The sequence below is a fragment of the Nipponia nippon genome, unplaced genomic scaffold, assembly GCF_047370975.1.
Source record: "Nipponia nippon isolate SJK-2023a ecotype South Korea unplaced genomic scaffold, ASM4737097v1 scaffold_2, whole genome shotgun sequence".
In the NCBI taxonomy this organism is placed as follows: Eukaryota; Metazoa; Chordata; class Aves; order Pelecaniformes; family Threskiornithidae; genus Nipponia; species Nipponia nippon.
In genome coordinates, this window is record NW_028262336.1 from 107,691,310 (window position 1) to 107,710,448 (window position 19,139).

Genomic DNA, 19,139 nt, shown 5'->3' on the forward strand with positions numbered 1-19,139 from the left:
GCAGAGTTCATGGAAGACCCTCCAATCTTTCTATAGGTATGCATCATGTTTAGTGCAATACAGCCCAGATCCTTAGTGCTTCCAAAGGCCAAGGAGCTGTGTAAGGTCTGTTGTCATAAAAACTACTTGTAGAGCATGACAAAGCATGAACGAGTGGGTTACACAACTGACGAGCTAGTCACATCTTGGTAGGCATAAAAACATTTATTTTCTTGTCACCTAGCAATGTGACAATGGATTGTACCTGCTTCTTTCGAGCCTTGCTGCAAAACTTGCTTTGTCTGTGGACGCTCTTCCAGCAACAAAGGGTGTACTGGAGAGGGGCACGTGGCACTGGATTCCTACAGTGAGGCCGTGGCTCCGAGGCTGCAGATTGCCGCTGTCAGCAACACAACTCGTTTAAGGTACACCTACCTCCCTTCACAGCCCAGTCTGTGCGTTCCCACCTACCGCTGAACCCGACCTCCACCATGCCTTCTCTTCCGCACCAGTTTAAGCAAAGCAACAGGATCGATCTCCAGCACAAAGCAGGTAAACTGGTCAAGTCCGGGATGGGTGTATTTGAGCAAGTCCTCAGCACTGTCCCCTCTTCAGCACCACGGGGCGCCGCGCAGTGTGCAGTGCTCCTCATCACTGACGTGGCAGTAGCCGGGGAGCGTTTCCACGCCAGTCCTGGGCACAGGGTCTGATTCCCCCTTTCCCACAGACGTGACTGCATTTACAGTAGGGCTTTTGGACGTATAGAAAACATGTATCATATTCCCAGCAGACACTGCTGAAGCAGGAAATGCCTTAAATATATATCTGGCCTTGCACCACGCAATACCAGAGCCACGGTTGTCTGCAGCACGCTGAGATACGCATGTCCTCTGCTCATCCAGAACTGCTCCACGTTGTCTGTGCACAGTACAGCTCAGCCTCTCCGGGGAATGCTGTGTTTGCTGTTACATTTGCACACCAGCCAGCGCTTTGCTTTCTGGTCTATGAATGGTGTATCCAGAAATTGGCTGCTCTGCTGGTACGATTCAGAGAGGATAATGCCGTCCTTTTCCCTGCTGTTTATTGTTTACCAGAGGTGCCTAATTTCTGACAAACAAAAAAGATGGATTCTGAGCAATTTAGCAATAATCAAGAGCAGGATGAGCAAGATGGCTTTTGCAATATGTACAGTGCTGTGTGTGGGGCTCAACAAAGGCCTGCAATACTGGGCAGCTTGCTGATGAAGGGCCCTTACACTGCTGCATTAAAGATAACAGCAACAAACCTTGTCTGCCCTGCAAATCGCAGTCAGAGAGCGTAGAAACCTCCAAACTACCAACAGAACAACCGAATGAGAAGCCTGTGACATTAAATACATGAAAGGGAAGCCTTGGGACTATGAGAAGGAATTGAGTACGTACAGCACAGAATGCGTACTCCTCAGGGGACTATTTAAAAATCATTGACTAGTTTTGCTTACTAGCGTAGCTCTGTCAAAGTCAACAGAGACACTGAAGGTTTGTGCAGATGAAGTTTACTCAGGTACAGAAGAGCAGAGCAAGACTTTCCACTTTGATCAGTGGTCTGGCTCTGCCCCTTGGTGCAGAAATCCTTCAGAGATCTTTTGGGGTTTCTTTTGTCATTTGATGGGCTTGCCTCTGACACATGAAGTCACTGAGTGTACGACTGAGGCAAGGCGGTAATACTAGGTGCAGTTAGGATGTGTGTGGCAGGGTTTATTTCATGCCAGAGCCGTAACACATGCCACGCTCCCTATCTGCAGCGCAGCCCCAGGTGCTCGTGCTCCAGGACACAGGTGGAGAGCCCAAGTGATCTGTCCCTCAGCTGCATTACACACGCAGAGCTCAGGACTGCAAACTGCATTGCCCTGTGGATGCCCGAGATGCAGACTGGGCTGCTATTACTTACCACAGCACGTAAAGCATCCTGGCCCTCCCTGCCTCTGCATGCTTCCTTCCCTCCACCAGCCTCCTCCGCTCCCGTTCTGTGGTGTCCCCCATCCCACCCTCCTTACAGATAGCTGCCCCTCAGCCCCCAAACCTGGCTGGAGCAGCAATGTGGACAGGGCTGCCAGCATAATGCAGAGGAACGGTGGCAAGAAAGGGAAGAGGCTACAATAAGGTAAATACTCTGCACCCTCTAGCACTCTTGTTACTGCTGGGCCATAAGCTAAACTGTTTCAGCTAATTCGTCTTAGTACTAGATACAGAGTGCGTGAAGGCATAGCCTGAACGCAGCAGAGGAACCTCTAATATGTAGTCTGCACTGGCGTAATGCTAGTTGTGTGGGTAGAGCTCATTGAGCAAATGTAGATGTTTAAACTAGATGTCCATTTGTGAGTTACTCACCTTAGGACGCCGTTTTAAGTCAGAGAGAAATAGGCACTTTTGGCATACGATAGAAATTTACACTCAGTTGAGCTAAATTGTGCCTTGTAAACTCCTGCTGCTCCCCACTGATAATACAGGGAGTCAGGCACAGCTAGCTCACAGGTAAATGTCTGTACGACACACATCAAATGACGGGCGAGATAAATCACATTTCGTACGGCTTTGTTTTGACACAGGGATGCTACGTGCTGCGGGGCTGCTAGGAGCGGGGCTTCATAGGGTGCCTGGTGGGGCACGCTCTGGTGTGGAACCGCAGAGGCCAGGGAGCCGGACTCAGAGGAGGAACAGAGAGACGCGGTGACAGACACAGCAAAATCCTTTGGGAACGTGGCCGCTGAAGCAACCATGACTTCATTAGACTTGCTCAAGATGCCCTCTAGCCTAGACCTTTCACCTCATTTAATGGTTTCTTGGCCTCAATCCCTTATAATTCTGCAATGAAAAAAAAAATCTCTTTTGACTCCTGTTTTCAAGCCAGGGCTGTTTGATTTGGAACACTGTATTGAAGTCTGTGCTACTGATTGATTTCAGGTTTATTATATTTTCCCCTTTGAAACATGCTACAGTAAAAAAAAAAATCTGTACACTTTGTCGTTTTTCATGTAACCCCCTCCCCCCCCTTTTTTTTTTCAATCTTAGCAAATGCTCAGTCTTTTCCACTTCAATAGCTTGAAATTCTCCCCTGGGAGCCCTAAGCTCTTTAAATATTTTTAGGTTGCCAGATTTCTTATGTTCTCTCTCCAGGAAGCCAATTTTGTTTCTAAGCTCTTGAGAGTAGTCCAGCTTCGTCTTTTGCGCACTCACTGCATCACAATAAAATGCTGCCTAATTGCTGCCTCAGCTGAGTCCCAAAGGTGCTGGAGTTTGTCTCTAGGCTACAGTTGTGGACAATAAACTCTTCTCAGACTGGAGTTAAGCCTTTTTATTATTTAAATCTGAGTCATGTAAAATTAGTTTACTAGCAAGTAACCCACAAAGATCTAGTATGGAAAGAAACTCCCACATATTGTTTTCCAACATGATGAGAGAATGATCAGATATAAAGATTTGCAAGCAGCTCGTAATACAAGATGTAATAGAAAGACCAACATTTAATTTGGCCAAAAAGACACGAGAATGTTTCTGTGAGCCTAGGAGTTACTCCCAGACCTCAGCTGTTTGGTGTTCTTTAGCTTCAAATTGAAACTGGCGGTATGAAAAACTCTCTTTTTTCCTCTAGCTTATCCATAACCTGAAATACCTATGGAAGAGGGAAGGCAGCTGTAGATAACAAATGCCAGATGAGCAAGAGCCTTCTGTTCTTAGTCTAGCACAACAGCCAGAGGATTCAGTGAGCATTTTGCTAGAAAATCATCAAGAATATACTAAGTCTGGGTGGCCCCACCTCCATCAAGCTTGAGAAGATCCCTGCAGCAAGGGACAAATGGACAATACAAGGAGTGAGAATGAACAAATCCTCTTTTTCTCACCAGGACCATAGTCAGCCATCCTTAATAGCAGAAGATGACATCCATACACTGCATACACAGGCATTCTCTCCCTTCGTGTTCCTTTTTTCAATTTGTATTTTAAAGTGCTTATACTTCTACTGTAAAATATGGCTTCTGATGATATTGCAAACTCCACAGACATTATAGTAGAAAGACTTATTGATCATTTTTTGAGACTCTAATTCCTTAAGACAACACTTGCTTTGGGTGCATTTGGTGCTGTGTGCCCAAATCCACAGTCCTAATTAGGCAAAAATGAAGCTGAAGGAGATCTCCAGATTTTCTCAAAACAGTTAGAGTGTCCTTTAATTAGAAAAGGTCAGACATAATAGCAGAGACCTGACAGAGTCTTTGCGGTGGCGTTGGCAGCACACCTGCAACCCAGGACACTCATGAGGGAGGACAGCACATGTCCGCGTCAGGGCAAGCCGATTCAAACGGCTCTTCGTGCGGCCCCTTCGTCAGCACAGGGTGCGTGCATAGCAGGCAGATGGATCCATCTGCACTAACTGCAAGGAGACTGTTAACCACACACCATACGCTCGCTGTGCAGAGACCCCTCCTGTTGCTGGGGTCTCTCATTCCTCATTTAGATTTGTCTTGATCACTTCTTGAGAACGTAACGGCAGACACGGCGTGGACCGCAGAACCTTCATTACTAACGGTGACGCATAAGACAGGAAGGATGCGCAGGTCTGAAGTCGATTTTGGCAGGCGGCAGTTAGAAAAGCTAGGATGCAATTTCAGCCTTATTCAGATCAATGGGAATTTTGCCACTGATGTCAGTGGGATGAAGACTTTGCTCCACATGTCTGCCTGTAATCTGAGAACATGTATTCTGCAAGCCCTGGAGACTCAGTGAAAACGGGACCCCACAGAGTTCATCTTAGATTCACTGTTTGAAATAAAACTACGTGGATTCTTTGTGCCCTTTTTAGTTATCTGTAAAACAAGTATGATAATGCTTTGAGTGCTAAACAATACAAGGTGTGTAGGAAGACATAATATCTTTTATTAGGCCAACTGAAATAGTTGTGGAAAAACAGACAAGCTTTCAGGCTTGTCTGAAATACTTTGAGATGCTCTGATGAAAGGTGTTCGAGCTGTGCAAGGGATCATTAAATTACATTCTTCCTCTCTCTGGAAATCATTTAGTGATATTTCAAAGGAAAGATGCTGTGCAGAAATAACTGACTTCTATTGCAAGTGCTGTCTGGAGCTAAATATCTTCCTTCCTCTCTCTTTACGAACCAATCTAAAGAAAAATATGTTTTAAATTAACATGTTAAGAATAATTTTGTGGTATAATGTATAGTCCTGTGAAATGTTCTGTGTTAAGGGTAACTCACAAGATCCTTAAGCATATTTCAGTACACACAAACAAAATGGCTGGATTTCTGTTTAATGCTTTGCGGAAATTATGAAGGTATCACTGTAAAGAAATTAGAAAGCATGGAAGCTCTGTGAAAATGGCAAGTGAAAAAAACAAAGGCAGCTATGAGTCAAAAACTACATTACGCTTGTAAACACTGCCTAACAAGCCCCCAGATTTTCACTACCAAGCGTGAGCATCATGCCTTCAACAGCTGTGAACCAGTCAGTGTCCATAAAAGAGTGACAGAAACAACCAAACACTTAACCCCCTCCTCTCCCCAATCTATCGGGAAGGACAGAACGAACTGGGAGTGCTCACTTGAAGTTAGCCAGGGGTGACAGACTAACAGCATTATGGTATTGCACATGCAACTGTGAGTGCAGCAAGATATATCGGTGCCATCATGGCGTCAGTGGACCACTGAGGTTACTGGGGGCCATGAAGCAGTAGGTGAGGGAAGGTTTAACTGTACACAAATCCTACTAGTATCGCTTTACTAGTACTTTAGTTCAGTGTCAAGACACAAATTATGTCAAGAACAGAGAAAACTGGGGGGGGGAAATCTTTAAATATGTAAAAAGTAGTTGCAAAGAAGGGTGAAATAAACTGTTGTTTGTGTCTATTAGAACAACAAGCAATGGGGATAAATTGCAGCAAAGGAGATTTACATTAAACCACTAGACAACTGTCCAGGATTAAGGAAAATTAAGCATTGGTGTAGACTGCCTAGAGAAATGGTGAAACTTTCATCACTGGAACGTGTCAAAAATGGCTTAAATAAACATAATCAAAAGTTTCACTGCTGATGATCATCCACTGAAGCGCAGAACAGACTTGGAGATTCATCTGAGAAAGGTTACAACGTGTGACCAGGTTTTCCTGGATGTATTCTCTTTTTTTTCCCCTGGAAGATGTTGTTGAAGATTTTCTGTTTGTGTGAGATTTTGAGATGCATTCCTCTGAAAATATTTGTCTAAGACTGGAGGGGCCATTTATCTTCTGAAGTGCCTGTTCCTCTCCGCTGATCACAGATGCAGTCACAGATGACGGGCTTGGGGTGGACACCTACTTATTGAACCTGTAAAGTCGAATGAGACAATTCCCATCCTTAATGACAAATTGTGTCCCTTCTAATATATTCCTAGATATAACACTCAAATCTCCATTATTCATTCCAACTATAATTACTTGTGCACATATGAGGTGGCACCCGTAACACATAATCATAATGTTATTTATTGTCCTGTATTAGTAATTTTATCACATTATACTTAGATGCCACATGGTGCAATGAAGAATGTAATGAAGGTTTCCTATGCAATGGATGGAAAGCTTCTACGCAACACTTAATACAATCTATTCCACTTTTGCATGCCATTCCTACTCAGAATATCACTGAAGTGTATGGTATCTCAGGAAGGAGAATTTTATTTTTAGATCCAAGAGCCAGCCAAAGCTCTGCTGAGTTGCAGGTAAAGCTACTAACTAGGAATGTAAGCTGCTTTATTTCAGCAGTATGTATGAAACACTAAGGTGCTTCTGATATATGGTATTAACCACTTCTGTTTTGAAAGTCTGTATACATGTAACGTAAGTACTCAAATAATCTGTATGAACTTGTGTGTTTATATTGTACTCATTCCACCACAAGACTGAAACTGGGCACTTAAGACATGTCTACACTATGTCCTACACTGAGGTCAAGGCAACAAGCCTGAGCACCCAGTTGTCCCCTCTGCTTAATGGTTAGTTCTCTCTTGAGGACCTGTTTAGGTACATCTCACGCATTCAAGATAAGGCACGGATCTTGGGTAGTTCACTCTTGGGACTCCTCCCAAATGGCAATAAGGCCAAGAACATTATATTTGGCTCCCTTGGACCCATGTTAGTCTTTCAACACTACTCCCACAGGCTCTGCACTCTTGCAAGTGCAGAGGAGGTACACCACAAGGTGCACATAGGAGATCCAGAGTACAGGGCTACCTGGCATGGACAGAGCAGTCCCTACTAGCCCTAAGCAGCTTGGGTGTGAGGCACCATGCAGCAATGGGCCTTGGGATGGAAAATGGTTCCCTCTCTTGTGTCGATACACTCTTTGGAGCCACTTGCAAATAATGGCACAGGGAGTCCGCCCATATCAGCCAGCACTGCACTAAACGGTGGTGCTGGAGGCTGCTTTCGCAATGTAGAAAGGTCCCAGGGACTGTCTTAGTAGAAAGGGAATTTTTTTTGGTATCTCAGCAAAACAGAAAACCAGAAAACAAACGGCAAAGGTGAGCAGGAGAAACAGCACAGGATCACCTTCCCCATCTTGAGAAAACTGTAGACTATCATTGTACTTTGCTTTTGAACAATTTTTTTTAATAACCTTTGTTCTTCTTATGTAAACTGTAATTATGGAAACCCCAATCTTATATCTTCTTATGCACAAGTGCCCTCATCATACATGTATTTCTCCACTGTAAAAGGATGTGAAGAGTTAAGGCTCTGTACTGGTTCTGGCTGGGATAGAGTTAGTTTTCTTCACAGGAGCTTGTAGGGGGCTATGTTTTGGATTTGTGCTGAAAACAGTGTGGATAACACAGGGATGTTTTTGTTATTGCTGAGCAGGGCTTACACAGAGTCAAGGCCTTTTCTGCTTCTCACCCCACCTCACCAGTGAGCAGGCTGGGGGAGCACAAGAAGCTGGGAGGGGACACGGCTGGGACAGCTGACCCCAACTGACCAAAGGGATATCCCTTTATGATATGACGTCATGCTCAGCATATAAAGATGGTGGAAGAAGAAGGAAGGAGGGGACATTTAGAGTGATGGCATTTGGCTTCCCAAGTAACCATTACATCTGATGGAGCCCTGCTTGCCTGGAGATGGCTGAACGCCTGCCTGCTGATGGGAAGCAGTGAATGAATTCCTTGCTTTGCTTTGCTTGCGTGTGCAGCTTTTGCTTTACCTATTAAACTGTCTTTATCTCAGCCCATGAGTTTTCTCACTTTTACCCTTCCGATTCTCTTCCCCATCCCACCAGGGGGGAGTGAGCACGTGGCTGTGGGAGGCTGACCTCCCTACTGGGGTTAAACCACGACAGGCTCATTTTGTAACTTCATTACATTTAAAAATGCATCGAGCATGAAAATTAAACACAACACTTCCCTTCTCCCCCTTTTTTTTTCTTTTAAGGTGATATAAAAAATGATTTGAATGAGGAAATGCACACAAGAAGACAACAGCATATATAGGTTTAGCTCCAGCTTAGCATACAGAACTTTAGCTTCAGTTATGCTTCTTTGTGGGTTTTAGCTTCTTCCTTATTTGATTCTTTACGAATGTTTTCATTCTTACTTTCATAGAGAAGGACGAGAAAGAGGTGAGTATTTCATCTAAAAGAAGCAATTAGCCAGGTCAAGCTATGGAAGGTCACAGATAAATACAATTAAACAATCTCTTCACATGTTATTAAGAAGCCTACCTGATGACTATTGAACTTTAAAAAGCAGCACAAGATGCCGTGTAAAAATTAATAACTATTAAAAACTATTAACAGTTCTCTCACCTCATTGGGTTTGTGGCCAGCATTCCTAATACATGCTTATTTTAAAAGAATACTGTTTTGAAACAGGATAGTTAATTCTGTAACAACATGAAATATCATCTTAACTGCCAGAGACTGGAGAAGTGTCCCAGTGGTGGTCACTAGTGGCACCAAATCTCTCTGAACTGGAATGGCTCAGAAAATGAAGTTTTAGTCCATCAGGTGTGAAGCTGAGTGTGAGTGGTTTTAGACGTTAGTACACAAGGCAACTGAACCTAGCTTGTTGTAGTCTGCATTTCTCCATGTACAGGGAGCAGCCGTGTAGCCTGTGGGTGGGATTCAGCTGGCCAAATACAGATATTTCACAGCTAATATGAATATCTCATACAGTTCATATGAAGCACCATCTAAAAGGCCAGATTTCCCAAAGATTTTGGAAAGAATCTACGGCAACTAGCTCACGTGCAGATGTCTGCACTGTAAACCATGCAAGTTGGGTAAACTGCATCCAGTGTGTCTGTTGAAACATTAGCAGCTCTTGGTGGGGAACTTCTTTAGCTACTCAAACTTGATTGCATTTGCTTTATGTTAGTGGCAACACCATGCTTTTAGGCCTATTTATGAAGTTTAGCATACCTTTTCATGCTACATTTGTAAATCCTGTAAGTTGTTTTGTTTAAATTATGACCATTTTTACATGGATAAGAGAGATATAAAGCTAGATTATCTCTTTCTTACAGCGATGCAAACCATAATAAACTTCCATGATATTGGTGAAACAGTAATGGTACAAATATCATGTACTTGAACAGAACGATGCTTAGATACAAGACTCAATCATCTCCTTAACTTACATCCCAAAGTTGAATGTATCTTTTTCTTGGTAGCACGCTTCGTAAACAGGTCCCTGAGTTCAACAACTCACTTCTGTCTCTTACTAAAGCTCATCACTTCCTCAGGTATGCAGGTTTAACCGTTTACAAGGTCATGCGATAAACCAGATGAGAGATGTGATCTAGGTTAAAAGTAACACCTTCTTTCTCAGGGTTCCTTTTAACCCAGATGATTTCACGAACCTAGTTGACAGTGCTGCCACATCACCAGCCGTACTAGCACAAGCGACAGACTGATACTCAAAAGCAGAGGGCAAGAACAAGTTGAGGGGCAGAGACCAGTTAAGTCAGCTTTGTTGCCAAGGAAAAGATGCAAAGAATAGCACAGAACAGCATTCAAAGTTGAAGAGGCTCCTCCAGATGATAATTCAGAGCAGAAGCCTAACTAACAGTCTGAATTGCTCTCTGGAGGAGCCTCTCTCACTCCTTCAACTATGCAAGGCATCTAGGGAGACAAGCCTCCTAATTTAGGCATCTAAGTTAGATGTTCAAACGTAGGCAGTGAATATTCCCCCCGAGAATGTGAATGGGATGTTATAATAATTTAAAATATGTTTAACCAAAGCTGTGATACCAATGTCTGTTCTTTTATGAGATACTGTTCTTTGTGCCACTGACCCTTTACTGACACAATCATGTTTCTCATTTATTAGATAAATGAACAACATTAACAAAATGCACATCGTCCAAATACAGTCCAAATTTTGAAGTTAAAAAAAGATTCCCAATTTTACTCTCAAAATATGAACCAGATTAAGTTGTTCACATGGAAACCACTGCATGTTCCCTATAGTAATCGCATTAGGGGACCAAAAAGGGAAAAGAGATTCTTCACAATGTTCACCACCATATCTTAATTTAACTTTCTTGCTCTCCTTAAACATTTTTTAAAGTTTTCAATTAGGAACTTTGGCTAAACTTTCATCTGTAATTACATCTTGCCATTTACTACATTGCTCCTACCTACTCAGAACTTTTTACACATTCAATGATGGGGGTTAAAGAAGTTATCAATAAATGACAGAAGTTGTTCTTCCAATGCAGATGCATGGCCTCTGGTGTGCTCACCTCCTGCCCTGCAGAATCTTGATACTTAGGCACACACCAGAACACAAATCTTCAGTGCATCCTTCTCCAACATAACCACCTTTATTGCCATCGATCACAGCAGTATTCAAAGGACTGTTCAAGACAGTCCTGGAAAGGATTACAGATATGTTAAAGAATGATCTTTAAACGTAGCATCTCCTGTCCTGGATGAATGTGTTTACAGGAGTGGATTGTTACAGCCAATTCATCTTCTAATATCTCATGCTGCAGAACAGGAATGAACATGCCTAAGAAATCAAAAGCGCTGGGCAAGCCATTAATATGTATTAGACTGTGCTTTGCTTATTCTAGTTTGGGCATCTAAACTGTGTGCAAAAAGCTGCCCAACAGCTCCCATATTTGAAACTGCCACTTTGAAGTCAGAGAAATATCTACAGGGGAAGGAGAATAATATACACCAGCATCACTTAAAATTAGTGGCTGTGCCTGAGTTAACAGGCTCAACGGATGTAATTGTTTGGTTCAAACTATCAAAGCCTAGTATCCTATGGTTTTGTGTCCATTTCCACTCAGCTCTCATCACGTCAACAAAACAGCTGCCTATGGGTCATACATGGTATTGCAACTGTGCACAAAAGTAGGTGCTGCAAGTAGCACTAAGCAGGGAGCTGTCGGTCATTTTATGCATGCAGACTGGGCAGCTTGTTGCCAAATGAAATGTTTAACAGCTAATTTCTGCCCACCTTGTGCTCAGCAGGGGCACCAGCTGAGCCCATCTTTTCTACCATGCTACTTACTACGAAACGAAAAGGAACTCAGTTACCATTAAGACCTCCACCCTTTTGCAAATGTAGTTGAAATTGGCCAATGAGGTTCAAAATTACTGCAGTGGGACAGACAGTGTGTAACTCCAGACATGTCACATCTTTAGGAAACGAGCCTAAAATTCACACCCTACCATGAAAGAGTTATACTGCCGAACGTTTTTTTGCTGAATTGTGCATCACGGGAGATTTCTTCTCAGTTGCCAACCCTTGCAGACACATCAAGGGAACTTGGCCGCTTGATACTGCCTAGTGGTCTGCTACAGGACTGAGATGATGTGAATAAACCCTTCTTTCCCTGTCCCGGTTTTCACTTAATAGTTGCTGACACACAGCTCCCTGAGCCTGACTCTACTTTCTCTGAGGTTTCTGTCCAAGTCTTCCCCTCTCTTTGTTTTGACTACTGTAAGCCACTTTCTTATACCTTCTCCAAAGAGTAATGCTCCAACATATGCAAAATGCTTCTGCATGTTAAGTATACACAGAAAAGAAACACAATATCCTAGTTCCTGTTACTTCTTCTAACTTCTGTCCACAGACTCAAAGCAGAACTCTTTTTTTCAACCTACCGTGGGCTTGCTTCAACCCATCTCAAAGATCTGTCTTCTCTTCTACTTTTATTTTCCATTAATCTGGCATTGGCGTGTTCTTCATCATTGTAATCAACCTAGTCATAACTGCCATGACAGCTTTCTCTATGGCTCTAACAATGCAACAAACACATTCGGCGGGACTCCTCTCACCTACCTTTAGGCATCTACAGTGCAAACACTCGTATTTATGCTGATCAGCTAAGTCTGCTACAAGCACTGGAAAAAATTAAACACATTCTGGGCACAGTCCACTTTGGTCAAAGTGGGAATTGTATCCCTGAAGTACCTATCTCTCTCTCTACCATGAAAAAACTTAGAGGAAAGCTAACTTAGAGGCAAAGGTCTACAAGACAGATGTCTACATTTGACCAGATAAATACAAACACCCGTGTCCACTCCTACTCTCACTTTCTGGCTTAACTGAAATCTCCTTTGCAAATCAACTGCTTTCTCTTGCACTGTTCTCTGTTAACAATTCACAGCATTTTGAGATGTACCTTGGGTGAAAGATGTTGACTAAATCCTTCTGTGTTGCCACTCCATCACAATTTCTCAAGGTTCAGACTCTGAGGTTCTTTCCTAGGAGAGAAACTGGTGAATGTGTCATACTGATAAATATCATACCACAAAAATATCTACGCTGAAGAACAATTACTATGTGTGTACAAAAATTAACAGTGTGTGTCTGCTGATGCTTTTACTGAGTTCTGCATAACTTCCCTTGCAAGGTTAATGTCCATGAATACGTAACATGCACCTTCTTTTCCCTATTGCTTCCCCATTGTTTTTCACCTTCCATTATTACAGCATTTCTGAACGTAGCCTGTAAGATCTTTGGTACAGAGTTATGTTTGCATGTGAGCATGAGTGATTATTACGAAGGCACAATAATTCCTGTGGTCTAGTTAAATATAATTGCAAGGGGAAGGGAAGACAAAAGCAAAGGGCAGTTCATAATTCATAGAGATCGCATATGTTTTCAACCTTCTTCTGCAGAAGTTTGTGTGTGGGAGGAGGTTACAAATGAAGCTCTCCGCTACTTTGTGCTAAAAGCCTGTGCCAGCCATCTGAGTTAGACACAGTCTATGGAATTTATATAATGACAACCAAATCAATTCAGAAACCAGTTTTGTTAATCTGACACAGACCCTAAGAGTGGATAGCTTTAAACTTATCTGACAGTGTCTGCAATTACTCTAGCTGAAGAGACACTTTTGAACCAAATCAAATGTTCATGGCAAAAGAGTTACATTAATTTATATCAGCTTCTGATTGAACTGACTAGAATAAATCAGAGAGAGAGGGCACACAATCAGCTCTGCTGGCAGATTTGCAGATCGCTGAAAAAGGGCATGATAAGTCTCTGGGGTCTGCCTGTGAGTAATGCTCTCCTCCACCAGCACAGCTGGAGCCCGCCTAACCACAGCCGCCGACACCCAGCAACATCATGTCTTATCCAGAACAACTAGGTTTATAGCCTCTATCAAAAAATAAAAAGATTTAAGCCGTGAGAATATACCCATAGTAAAACGTTTCAGTGGCTTAAGGTGTCACGTCCCCTCCCAGCAATTTCTTACTTTCTCTTTGCCTGAGATTCCTGCCTCACAGCGGAGTCGATGGAATGAAACACGTGCACTAGACCCAGCTGCTTCAATACAAGGTCAAACAAATTAGCTTAAACTGCTGATAAAAGATGACTTTAATGTCGTGTTTTGTATTAAAATGGATTAGAAACATTAGCGTTTTCCAATCCAGGGACTGTTGTGAAGGCAGGAACCTTCAGTAAGGAGGCAGAATAGATGGTCAGGGAAGCGGTATTTTTTGCATCACTCCAGCCAGATATGCTGGAGTTTGTCTGACTGCGGCAATAGGAAAGGCTAAGAAATTTCACACTCACGGCTACCATTCCTTTGCTTTATTAACAAGTTGATGAGCTTTTGATTGCCTGGCTGGACTAGATGACCTCCTGAGGTCCCTTCCAACGTGAATCATCCTATGATCCTTACACACACCTAGCGTGCAGGGCTAGGAACCTGGAGATGCGGTTCTCTTCCTGCCGACTCAGTCACTTAGCAGATCTTGACAAACTGTGTAGACCAACGCTTACCAAACTTTCCCCCTGAGGGGTCCAACCAGGGTGACACTGGTATTGCTCTGGTGTTGAGCAACTACTTTTCAAAGGGAGGTCAGTGGTAGCATGGGTACCCTCTGCCACTAGAAAGCAGCCCCGCTCAACTCAAGCATTTCTACAAAAAGGGATAGGGAAAAAAAAAATCCCAAACCAAACAGAGACTATGACTAAATAACCAGCCTTCTCTGTGTCACAATTTCCTAGCTGGGGGATACGATTCTCAGACAAAGCAGTTAACGTGTTGTTGCCTAATGTGATAAGAGGTATATAGTCTTGTGGGAAGGGATATTACGACAGTGCTAGGAGCAAGCTCCTTATGATCTGCTCTCCCCAAGAAGCCCTGAGCTCTGTAAGGTCTGCACAGCATCTATGCTTTTGGGTATGTGAAAAACCAGCAGGAATTGATGTCATGGGCAGGCAAGTTCGAAGAAATCTGGAAAAAGGGGAAGCCAGAGTCGCAGCTGTTATGAATTCATCACGATTTTGGCCCCAGTTCTAAAATACTCACAAAGGCATAAGAATCTCCACATGATTTTGAGGGAAACAAGATCTGTAGATATATGAGTGACACATTCACACATGCTGTGTTGTTTAAGAGGCACACCGAGCTTTTAGTTTCAATCCCTGCTCTTTCACTTGTGTCAGTTCGTATTTCTGGGAACCTTATTGTGAGATACCACCTCACGCTGCTACCTTAAGGTAACTACGATTGACATTTTCCAGAGAAATCACGTGCCATTACTGGTAGCGACCACAAGATCATCATCAGTGGGACACTCTCAGGGCTGTCACAAGGCAGTTACAGCAGCGAGGACTCACTGCAGCGGTGCAGCCGCACGCAGCGACGCAGCTCAGATCCACCGGGATCTCACTGCGCTGCTCCTGCCTCCGTGTCTCCTCTGCCGTCTGGCGCCTGCAGCAGCTCTGCAGGGTCAGCGAGCAGAAGAACTTGATCCAGCTGAACTCTGGTAATTTTTTGGAGGGGCATAACTGGCTTTCCACCAGATCATATCCCAGGCTTGCCTTGCCAGATGGCAACATAAGCGTTATTGCCGTGTAAATAACAAACAGGAAAGCATAGGGATCAGGGAGGAAGGCAGGACTGCCCCTTTTGGTGGCAATACAGACACAGGCTGGCTTGCATTAACTGCGAAACGGCATCCTTAGAGAGGTTTCTAACCCCACCGCTCCCCTCGCAGGAGACCAGGCTGCTCACGTTCACTGCGAGAGGCGCGCTTCGGAAACGCTCGGTAACGCTCACCCCCAGCAGGCGACACGAACCGGGGGGTGCCGCCCTGTGAGGCTGCCCGCGGTCGCTGCGGTCCCAGGAGCGGGCAAATCCCCACCGCGGTCCCTCCGCGGTCCTAGCAGAGCCATCAAACCCGCTGGCAAAGGCGGCGGGTCCCCTCCTGCCTGCCCGGGCGGGACGGCCGCACGCCCTCCCGCCCCTCGCCGCTCCCTTCGCCGGGGCGCGAACGGGCGAGGTTTGCGTTCTCCGCGGGTGCCTGCCCCCCGAAACCCCGACGGCAGACGGACCGCAGCGCACCCAGGAGCGGGGGCGGCGGCGGGGCCCGCCCTCGCCAGCCGAGCCGGGACGCGCTGCTCTCCTCCCCCCTCGCCGGGGACCGCGGCGGGCTGCAGGGGAGAGGCTCTCCGCCTGCCTCCGGCCGCGGTGTCCGATACCGAGACCTTCCCCGAAGGGCGGGCTTGGCGGGGGCAGGCAGCACCCGCAGCCATCCCCGGCGAGGCAGCGGCACTTCCCTTTGTTTTCAGCTCGCCGGGAAAACCCCACCCTTTCCCCCTGCCGGGGCAAGGCCGGGGAGGCTCCGCGGCGGCCGCGGCCTGACCGGAGCGGGCCCGGCAGCGCCCGGGGCCCGGCGCCCTCCCGGCGGGGGCGGGGTAGCGGGATGCCGCGCCGTCCCCTCCCCGCGCCCCGCCGCCGCCGCCATGGCAACCGCCCGTCGCCGCCGCCGCCGCGCGCGCGCACCCCCTCCCCCGCCCGCCCGCCCCCCCCCCTCGGTGCCTCTCCCCCCCCTCGGTCTGACAGAGCAGAAGGACGGCGCCCCCCGCCCCGCGCCGCTCCCGTCCGCGGACACGCACCCGCACCCCGGCTCTCCCAGGTAACGGCAGGGCCCGGCTACAGGGCGGACCCTCACGGCGCTGCCCGGGGCGGGCGGCGGCTGGGACCTCGGCCCAACGGCCGCCGTCCCGCCACGGTGAGGGAGGCGGCGGCGGTGAGGGGTAGCGGCGGGAGAGGCTGGCGGGGGGCAGCCCCCCCCTCCGCGGAGGCTGCTGGGAAGTGTAGTCCCGCGCCCCCCGCCGGGCGCTGGGCGCTGGGGGGCGAGGCGGCGGGTGGGAACTACAAACCCCAGCGCGCCCGCCTGGGGGGGGGGGCCGCAGATGGGTGTTGCGGCTTTGCCCCCGCAGAGGAGAGCGTTGTGGGGAGGGGAGGCTCGCCCTCCGGAGCCTCCACCGAGGGGACGATGGGGCCGGAGCGCTGTGGAGGGGGGTCGAGGGTGCCCCGTTACCGCAGCAGGGGGCTGGCGGGAGGGGCGGTGTGGAGGGGGAGCGCGGGGGCGGGTACGGGGCGCACCGGAGGGCGGGGGGTGCAGGAGGAGGAGTGTGCTGGAGGAAGGGCGGGGTGCGGTGCCAGGGCTGTGCCAGCGAGGGAGGGGGATGCGGGCGCGCAGATGGCTGCGGAAGGGCAGGCGTGTTGCAGGACGAGCGAATGCAGGGGTGGGGGTGCGTGGGAGAAACGCGGGTGGGTGCAGTTAGGGGGTGCGCCGGGGGGAGGGTGGCGTGCGGATGCCAGCGGAGGGCTCCGCCGGAGGCCGAGGGGGGAAGGACTGGGAGGAGGGGGCAGATGGGAACACAGTCGGAGGAGAGGGGAGAGGTCTGCGGGGGGAGGAGTGGCGAGCAGAGGCAGGGGAGGGCTGTGGAGAAGGCAGAGTAGGCTGGGGGCTGGGTAATGGATACGGGGGAGGCCGCGGTCGGAGGGCGCCCAGAGCTGGGGCCCAGGGGCGTCTCTCCCGCCAGTTTACTTCATGGTTTGCAGTTTCACGTGTCCTGCCGCACTTGGGCTCTGTTGAGCTTGCTGCACTAGGTGATCTTTATATGAGCAGACACAGTGTTACTTTTTCAGATATTTTTGCTTCATTTCTGTTGTGACCACGCTTCTGTCATGATGTCGGTATTGGCATTTGTCTCTTTTCCCTCTCCGTTTCCTCTGATGACAGTTCTATAGTGTTACCCTTTACCTTGTATTCTCCAACAGGCATGGGGAGGGAATAAAATTACAGTTCCTGTTCCATATCATATTTAAAATGTACATATTTATGATTGGTATATTAGAGGGAGTTATTTTTTCTTCCTGAAAATCTGCATCTTAAAAGCATCAGTGCATTAGTACTCCCTTATGTATGAATATTGAACGTCTGTTTGTAATACAGTTTCAAATGTTACAGAGATGGGTTTCTTTCCAATGGAAGTTGGATTTTTTTTATTGCAGTTGAAGGTGTTTGGGCGGTTTCTTTTTTTTCTTCCCCCCCACCCCCATGTCAGATACATCCTAGGCAGGCTTTAGGCTTCTCTGCAGCTCCTGGTACTTACTGCACTTACTGCAGAAGCGAACATCGCTGCTGCAGCGTGCTTCCAGGGTGCTTTGCTCTCGGAGACTTGGGCCTTTGAGCAGGTAATGGAGAGGAATGAATCCTGCCCTGAGCTAATCACAATCTCAAGATAGCTAGAAAAGTAAATGGAAGACAAGGAAATAACAATAGGCCTCTATCTGGTTTGCTGTGTAAATAGTTGCAGAAAAAAAAGCTGATTCTTCTGGGCTGAGAAATCTGAAGCCTTGATGTCTGCAGCACTAACAGCAATATGCGTATAAATGTATATTTTAAAGAATATATACTATTCTTTAGAACAATTTAAAAAAGCAAAATTCTAATAAAAGAAATACACATTCATAGTCCTAAAGAGCCAATTCTTTGAAATTCAAAGGGGAATCCAAAAGGTGAAAAAGTATCCAGGCCTGAATTCTGACCTTATGAGTCAGGGTTATAAACACATGTTTGAGTCCATTAAACCTGCAATTATTCATGGAAAGTTTATCTGGGTTGCAGATTGGCTGCGCGAGGAATGTAGCAGCACCAGAACTGAATCTTTGTGGAGCTGACTACGGTCTGGCAGGGCTCGCGAGCCGCAGCGCTGTGGGAACGTGGATCTGCTGTATCCAGGGCCAGGTGCAGAAGCAGTTTAACTGCCTTTCTTGGCACAGAGCCTGACCTAATAAACACTTTGAACCCAAGCAGGCTCTGCACAGACCCATCTTGGGAGTCTTTGGTGGCACGTTTGCTCCACCAGAAGTGCTTACACACATGATGTGCAGAGAAGCAAGTGGCTCCACAAAGGGCCAGAGGGATTATTGATTTGGGCCAAGTTCCACTTTGCTGAGCTCCAGACGGGCCCTGCAGAACCCTTCAGGTATCTGAGCCCTGCATCCTGCCAGAGGAGGGATCGGTCACCTCAGGGCTGGTGCCACCTGGACACTGGCTTAGGTTTGGTGTGGTACTAACGCCAGAAGCCCTGGAGACTGTGCTGGAGAGAAGGGAGATGCGTAGAGCCAGTCTGGGTCCGGCAAGGCTAAGGTGGAGAAGAAGCTAGCAAGCCTCTCGCTGCATAAACTGCACGTGTATGGAGCTACGCTCCTTAGAGTGCCCCATAGTGTTTGTGTTAGCTATTTTCATTTCTTACCCAGCCTAGCTGATGAACACCTTGTTACCCTAAATAACAGAGATGTGATTGTATGGACATGCCTGAAGCTGGTACATGAGGTGCTCTGGAGAAGAATACATTTTTGTAG

General features: G+C 46.8%; 1 protein-coding gene and 1 pseudogene across 6 annotated transcripts in view; one reads left to right on the top strand and one right to left on the bottom strand.

Moving 5' to 3' along the window:
• Positions 1-16,542, bottom strand: part of LOC148055912 (uncharacterized) — a 69,097-nt pseudogene extending 52,555 nt beyond the window's left edge. Inside the window, exons 1-2 of the transcript XR_015705021.1 lie at positions 16,376-16,542; positions 12,642-12,723 (exon numbers count right to left, since the gene is read on the bottom strand). The product of XR_015705021.1 is annotated as an uncharacterized LOC148055912 (transcript). The remainder of the gene's footprint in view (positions 1-12,641; positions 12,724-16,375) is intronic.
• KATNAL1 (katanin catalytic subunit A1 like 1) overlaps positions 16,296-19,139 on the top strand; it is a 44,171-nt gene continuing 41,327 nt past the window's right edge. For 4 of the 5 annotated variants that reach the window (XM_087759550.1, XM_087759546.1, XM_087759551.1 and 1 more), the window contains exon 1: positions 16,296-16,395. The gene's annotated coding sequence lies outside the window, so the exon portion shown is untranslated. The remainder of the gene's footprint in view (positions 16,396-19,139) is intronic. The other variant, XM_087759547.1, reaches the window with a different exon arrangement.